Source organism: Moschus berezovskii, chromosome 4 (assembly GCF_049115385.1).
Source record: "Moschus berezovskii isolate FMDL1 chromosome 4, NW_MosBer_1.0, whole genome shotgun sequence".
Classification (NCBI taxonomy): domain Eukaryota; kingdom Metazoa; phylum Chordata; class Mammalia; order Artiodactyla; family Moschidae; genus Moschus; species Moschus berezovskii.
In genome coordinates, this window is record NC_142463.1 from 116,794,862 (window position 1) to 116,802,915 (window position 8,054).

The 8,054-nt window shown below is 42.2% G+C and overlaps 1 long non-coding RNA gene across 1 annotated transcript in view; it reads left to right on the top strand.

Annotated features, from left to right (window-relative positions):
* Window positions 1-7,525, top strand: part of LOC129541552 (uncharacterized) — a 31,566-nt gene extending 24,041 nt beyond the window's left edge. Inside the window, exon 3 of the long non-coding RNA XR_008682844.2 lies at window positions 7,362-7,525. This is a non-coding gene — a long non-coding RNA (uncharacterized LOC129541552). The remainder of the gene's footprint in view (window positions 1-7,361) is intronic.
* Window positions 7,526-8,054: the final 529 nt, after the last annotated feature.

Consider the following 8,054-nt stretch of genomic DNA (forward strand, 5'->3'; position numbering starts at 1 on the left):
GTTTCTGAGCTGCTGGGATAAGAATATTTGAGCACACACACAAAACTCTATTCCTCGACATGGTGAGTACTTCTGACAGGGACACGTGGTTTGTTCCCTGACACCAGTTGGGTGTCCTAAATTCAATTGAACTCTGACACTATCAACCTGGGGTTAGCCCAGACAGGTTAAGGGCTCAGTCCCACATCCTCTGTTTCATATATCTATTGCAAGTCCAGGTTGTCACCTGTGGATCTGATCAGTTCAGTTCAGTTCAGTTCAGTCGCTCAGTAGTGTCCGACTCTTTGCGACCCCATGAATCACAGCACGCCAGGCCTCCCTGTCCATCACCAACTCCCGGAGTTCACTCAAACTCATGTCCACAGAGTCGGTGATGCCATCCAGCCATCTCATTCTCTGTCATCCCCTTCTCCTCCCGCCCTCAATCCTTCCCAGCATCAGAGTCTTTTTCAGTGAGTCAACTCATCGCATGAGGTGGCCAAAGTATTGGAGTTTCAGCTTTAGCATCAGTCCTTCCAATGAACACCCAGGATTGATCTCCTTTAGAATGGACTGGTTGGATCTCCTTGCAGTCCAAGGGACTCTCAAGAGTCTTCTCCAGCACCACAGTTCAAAAGCATCAATTCTTCAGTGCTCAGCTTTCTTCACAGTCCAACTCTCCCATCCATACATGACCACTGGAAAAACCATAGCCTTGAATAGACAGACCTTTGTTGGCAAAGTAATGTCTCTGCTTTTTAATATACTATCTAGATTGGTCATAACTTTCCTTCCAAGGAGTAAGCGTCTTTTAATTTCATGGCTGCAGTCACCATCTGCAGTGATTTTGGAGCCCCCAAAAATAAAGTCTGACACTGTTTCCACTGTTTCCCCATCTATTTCCCATGAAGTGACGGGACCAGATGCCATGATCTTAGTTTTCTGAATGTTGAGCTTCAAGCCAACATTTTCACTCTCCTCTTTCACTTTCATCAAGAGGCTTTTGAGTTCCTCTTCAATTTCTGCCATAAGGGTGGTGTCATCTGCATATCTGAGGTTATTGATATTTCTCCCGGCAATCTTGATTCCAGCTTGTGCTTCTTCCAGCCCAGCGTTCCTCATGATGTACTCTGCATAGAAGTTAAATAAGCAAGGTGACAATATACAGCCTTGACGTACTCCTTTTCCTATTTGGAACCAGTCTGTTGTTCCATGTCCAGTTCTAACTGTTGCTTCCTGACCTGCATACAGGTTTCTCAAGAGGCAGGTCAGGTGGTCTGGTATTCCCATCTCTTTCAGAATGTTCCACAGTTTATTGTGATCCACACAGTCAAAGGCTTTGGCATAGTCAATGAAGCAGAAATAGATGTTTTTCTGGAGCTCTCTTGCTTTCTCCATGATCTAGCGGATGTTGGCAATTTGATCTCTGGTGCCTCTGCCTTTTCTAAAACCTGCTTGAACATCTGGGAGTTCACGGTTCACATATTGCTGAAGTCTGGCTTGGAGAATTTTGAGCATGACTTTACTAGCGTGTGAGATGAGTGCAATTGTGTGGTAGTTTGAGCATTCTTTGGCATTGCCTGTCTTTGGGATTGGAATGAAGACTGACCATTTCCAGTCCTGTGGCCACTGCGGAGTTTTCCAAATTTGCTGGCATATTGAGTGCAGCACTTTCACAGCATCATCTTTCAAGATTTGAAATAGCTCAACTGGAATTCCATCACCTCCATCAACCAGTTATAAATTAAAAGTTCTCATAACTCCCTTCTCAAGTTTGAGAACTTGCTAGAATTACTCACTGAATTCAGGGAAACAGGTTGCTTACTGGATTATGGATTTATTATTAAAGGATGCAACTCAGAAGCAGCCAGGTAGAAGTACTTAGGGCAAGATATGCAGGAATGGGCCCGCAGTCTAATACTCTCTCCAGGTCCACCACCTTCCTAGCACCCTCCATGTGTTCACCAACTTGAAAGACTTTCTGAACCTCTCTAGTTAAGCTCATCTAATAAGCTTGGCTGTAGCTTGATTTTTTTTAATTTGAAGTATAGGTTTTTACAATGTTGAATTGGTTTCTGGTATATAGCAAAGTAATTGAGTTATACATTTATATATGGACATATTCTTTCTCATCTTTTTTTCCATTATGATTTATTACAGGATATTGAGAATAGTTCCCTGTGTTATACAGTAGGAACTTGTTACTTATTTCATATGTAGTAGTTTGTATCTGCTAATCCCAAACTCCTGATTTACCTCTTTTCCACTCCCTTTCCCCTCTGGTAGCCATTAAGTTTGTTTTCTGTGTCTGAGAGTCTATTTCTGTTTCATAAATAGGTTCATTTGTGTCATAGTTTAGGTTCCACATATAAAAGATGTGCTGCATGCTAAGTCGCTTCAGTCATGTCCGACTCTTTGTCACCCTCTGGACTGTAGCCTGCCAGGGTCCTCTATGTGTGTGATTCTCCAGGCAAGAACACTGGAGTGGATTACCATATCTTTCTCCAGGTAATCTCCCTGACCTGGGGATTGAATCCACATCTCTTAAGTCTCCTGCATTGGCAGGCAGGTTCTTTACCACTAGCACCACCCCAAAAGTGTTACTTGCTCAATCTGGTAAGATATATCATATGGTATTTATCTTTTTCTTTCTAACTTACTCCACTTAACATGATAATCTCTAAGTTCATCCATGTTGCTATCAATGGCATTATTTCATTCTTTTTAATGGCTGAGTAGTATTCCATTGTGAATATATACCGCGTCTTCCAAACTCATTCAGCTGTCGATGGAGGTTTAGATTGCTTCCATGTATTGGCTATTGCAAATAGCTGGGCATGCTTGATTATTAACTCAGTTTCCAATTCTCTCCAAAAGATGGTAGTGTGAAATGGAAAGGGGCTGAAATGTCCAGGCTTCTAATCACAATGTTCTTTCTAATGACCAGGCCCCACCCCGAAGCTATTCAGGAGCCCACCAAAAGTTGCCTCAGTAGGACATAAGATGCTCCTATTATCCAGGAAATTCCAAGGGATTTAGGAGTTCTGTGACAAGAACCAGGTTAAAGGCCAAATATTAGAACAAAAGATGCTCCCAGGAAATTAGAAAGGTTTTTAGGTGCTTTGGCGAGTAGACTGGAATGAAGACCAAAATATATATTTATTATAACACAATATTGCAGAAACTATATGGAATCTCTCAGACACTTGGCATACGGAGACTGGGAATCTTTATGTTACAAGTCTTAGCACTAGTCATTAAGCCAGACAGACACCGGCCCCTTCTCCCACTTTTGGAGGCAGGGAGGAGAAGGGGTCCACGCAGCCACAGTTCTCAAGAGAGCAAAGTTAAACACCCAGCTGCTAGGTTGATCAGCACCCGAGGGGAGGCTGTGAAAGTTAACGATGACCTTCAAGTCATTCCAAAATGCCACCCCCATTGAGAATCACTGACTTATGCTTTTGGGGGGAGTGGGGGCACCCCTCACGGCATGCAGGATCTTAGTTTGCTGAGCAGAGAACAAACCTAGGCACTGGTAGTGAAAGTACTCAGTACTAGCCACTGGGCCTCCAGGGGGTTCCCTGATTTATACTTTAAAAAATTAATTTTTGCACTGAAACACGCACAATATTGTAGACATCTTCTAAATCTTGAAAGGTTACATTAGCACAGGCACAGCATTAATAATTATGAAACTTTCCTCCATTTTGAAATAGTTAAAATTAGAGTTCTGGGAAGTCCAATAATTTTTACCATTTTTGGTCTTTCCACTGGTGGCTGTCATCAGCTGCTTCATAAGGAAGTCCAGAACCACTCAATATACTTATCCAGCTTGCAAAATCAGGATGTTATTCTTTTGTATTTCTTGTAAAATAAGAATGTATTTCTGTATAATAACTAACTGGTTAATTTTACTTGTAAGCCAATAAATAAAATGAATAAACAAATGTGGTAACAAATTAATTGTTTGGGAAATCAAATCCTAATCTCTATGATAGATGATAATAATCTCTACTATGCTAATAAGGAAGGAGATGGAGTATCTCATCAAAGTTGGTTATCTCCTTCAACTGCCTGGTTCTACCCTGTGTACAACTAGCTAAAGACTTTGATGCTCTGGTCTTTCCCTCTATACTCTGGTCCCATTAGTTCCCAGGTACCACCAGCATCAAGTCCCCTATCTGTGGCAGAGTAAGAGACCAGCATAGGAGCGGGACTTGGTGGAAATGCCAGAAACACTGTTGGCTCTCCACCTCTCCCCGACCCAAACCCATTTGCACTCTGCAGCGTTGAGGCAGATGGCCATCGGCTGAAGAGATTGCCTGGGAGGAGCAGAGATCAGGTTTGGCCAAGTGGCAGGAAAATCCAACAGGATGCTCTGGTGAGATGCATGCCCTGTTCAGCTCCTGCCTGCAAAGAGCAGATTGAGAAGAAACAGTCGACTTCTACCCGACAGGCAAAGGGAAAAAAAGCAATCAATTGGGCATAGGGGCCAGCTGGCCACCCGAATGGGAGGTACAGCATGGGTGCTCCAGAGTTCTTTGGCTGCTTGGTCAAGGCCCAGCAGTGGAAATGTTGATGGCACAGTATCAGGAGCTTGGTAGTAATAAAGAAGAAAAATGGATAACAAAACCAAGACAAACTCTAGCTGGGAAGTTTGAGAAAGAATTCTTAATAACTAACGCACAAGTATATACCAGGAAACCTAACTTACCTCTTGTACCAGGATCAGGTACAAAATTATGGGGCCCAGAGCAAAATGAAAATGTGAAAAATGCTGTTAGAGGTAGTGAAACGTAACACTTTTTCCTTTTTTTCTGTGGTCTCTCTCGTGACTTGTTATGGTGTCTTTTTACTTGCTATTTAATGTCTATGTAAAGAAAAATTAAGAATTTAAATAGCATGAATTTTATTTATTAACTTTATATCGTGCAATGCTGGTTTTATATACTGACCAAGTTCTCACTATTGTCCATTCCTTATCCTCTGCTTTATCTTGACCTAACTTTAGTCAGGTTTCTCTACTCCCAACAGGCCCTTAAACTTTTGACTGCCCCTGATGAGCATACAGAATATGTTCACCAACCTATCCTGAGAATCACTGTAGACAGAGAGACACATTTCCTGGGAAACTGCTCTCTGATCCTGCCATCTAGTCATACTCCCTTGATTTCTCAACTTCCCCTTAAAAGTTTCTGCTAAGCTCTGCTTACTCCTCCCTCTGAAAGAAACACCTTTTTTTCTATTTAATTTTGAGATGCTTGCAGATTTCTGAGATTGGAACATTCTCCCTTTTCTCTTTGAAAAGTCTTTGCTTATCTAAGTCTGGATTTGTTTTTATTTGACAATGCAAATATAAAATTTATATGCATATGAATTCAGCATAATTCATATGCTGATCACTGAGAACCCCACTCCATATTTCATAGCTTCTACATGCACAGAAACTTTTGTCTCTACTGGAATAGTGGAAATGCTGCACAAAGCTAAGTCAGCTGTATTTGTTTTATTTCTTGATACACACACGTGTGTGTGCTCAGTCACTTCAGTCGTGTCTGACTCTGCGACCTTATGGCTATAGTCCCCCAGGCTCCTCTGTCCATGGAATTCACCAGGCAGGAATACGAGAATGGGTTGCCATTTCCTTTTCCATGGGATCTTCCTGACCCACGGATTCAATCCATGTCCCTTAAGTCTCTTGTATTGGCAGGTGGGTTCTTTACCACTAGTGCCACCTGAGAAGTCCTGACACACACATACTACTAATATTTTCTTTGGCTTGCTGGTAAGTAAGGACTGAAAGGACAAGGAACTATGAGTTGTTCTTTCTTTTTCTGTCATTGTTTTCAGCATAGTTCAGTTCAGTCGCTCAGTCGTGTCCGACTCTTTGCGACCCCATGAATCACAGCATGCCAGGCCTCCCTGTCCATCACCAACTCCCAGAGTTCACTCAAACTCATGTCCATCGAGTTGGTGATGCCATCCAGCCATCTCATCCTCTGTTGTCCCCTTCTCCTCCTGCCTTCAATCTTTCCTAACATCAGGGTCTTTTCAAATGAGTCAGCTCTTCGCGTCAGGTGGCCAAAATATTGGAGTTTCCGCTTCAACATCAGTCCTTCCAATGAACACCCAGGACTGATCTCCTTTAGGATTAACTGGTTGCATCTCCTTGCAGTCCAAGGGACTCTCAAGAGTCTTCTCCAACACCGCTTTCTTCACAGTCCAACTCTCACATCCATACATGACCACGGGAAAAACTGTAGCCTTGACTATATAGACCTTTGTTGACAAAGTAATGTCTCTGCTTTTTAATATGCTATCTAGGTTGGTCATAACTTTCCTTCCAAGGAGTAAGCATCTTTCAATTTCATGGCTGCGATCACCATCTGCAGTGATTTTGGAGTCCAAAAAAATAAAGTCTGACACTGTTTCCACTGTTTCCCCATCCATTTGCCATGAAATGATGGGACCGGATGCCATGATCTTAATTTTCTGAATGTTGAACTTTAAGGGAAGTGATATCAGAAAAGATATGATAGGATTCCCTAGTCATTTGTTTCTTAGTATGTCATTGCCTTTTTGCATTTGAAGCAAGTTCTGCTTTGAAGGGCAAGTGTGGCCTCTGGGCTTATTCGGTCATAGAAGCAATGTGTCTACCTTACATTACTCATCTTAGGTCTTCGAACTCCGCTGCACAGTGGGTCCATCCAGAATTCTGTGTTCATCAAGCAAAGTAAATGCTATTAATATGTACAGATGGGTGACAAGGCAGGTGATAAAAATGTTGCTGATATCTGCTCACTGAGCAGGCTCCATTGTTCCACTGGACTCCAGTTATAAAATGCCCATTCAAAGAGAGAATTATTTAAAATTTCAGGAACATCTTTCAGGATCCCTAAAAGTTTCTAATATTTGTTTGAGTGATTCCCAAGATTGTTTTCTAGAAGGTGCTGTCTGACCTAGTGTCCTTCCCTGGTTGTCTGCGGTTAGGATTCAGCATTTTCACTGACTTGGCCTGTCAGGGGTTAGTTTTCTTTCTGACTACCTGCATTCTACTGTTGCCATGGCTGCTGCAGCTTCCGCAGCTGAGTATGAGGCTTGCTTGCACACCCCAAGTCATCCTGTCCTGAGGTATATGCTTCTGAAGGGAACAGGGTGACAGTGAAGAGTGAAAAATCCCTCTCTGCAGATACAGCATCCCTTACATGTGCCTCACCCCACTGGGAATTACTAATTTCTGTGGCTTCTTGTCCCCCACTGTCAGTGCACAATATAAATAATTTCTACATAAAACAAGTGAGTTATTTCAAATGACTTACAACTGTGTTAAGGTTTGATTGACATAGGCACCATTTTGGTAACAAATGTAATTTTCCCTCTAGTTCACTGAAACTTGAAGAGCAGTTCCATTCAGAGATGTAAAGATCCCAGGTCATTTTACCAGATCCACTGCGGTTTCCACTGGTGGCAGCAGCTGGGTGTTCCAAATTGCCCCCACTAGGAACTTGAAGCCATCTATTATCCTTCTGTATGTATTTTAGGAATAAAAAACCACACTTTATCCATCGGGTCTTTTGTAAAAATAAGAACACATTTCTGTATGGTAATTGACTAGTTAACTTCACCTGTAAGACAGGAATTATAATAAAAAGATCAAAGATGATCTTATTAAAATGGCAAGTTACATGACAGCAGTCCTTAGTTCACAAGAGACGTTGTCCACAATTGTCAAAGTTGACTTCAGAATCACCTGAAAGAAGTTTGAGAGGCTTGAAGATTTCACATGCCACTCTCTAATCTTAAAATCCTGGAGTTCAGCATTGGCAGGCAAAAATCAAGAGCCATGTGGTCACTTGCAGATCCCAAAGATCGTGTGCAAGCAAGCCTTGGCTATTAAAGAGGTGGTGGAAGCCTCAACAGCAATAAAATATTGGTGGCCAGAAAGAAAAGCCAGCTTCCACTAAAGGGGAATTGAAGCCAGGCTGTGATGTTGAAAGCCCCAGGTCCTAGCCACTAGACTATCAGAGTTCTTGGTCAAGAGGCTGAAGGCAGCACTTTGTGGGAAAAGATCTTAC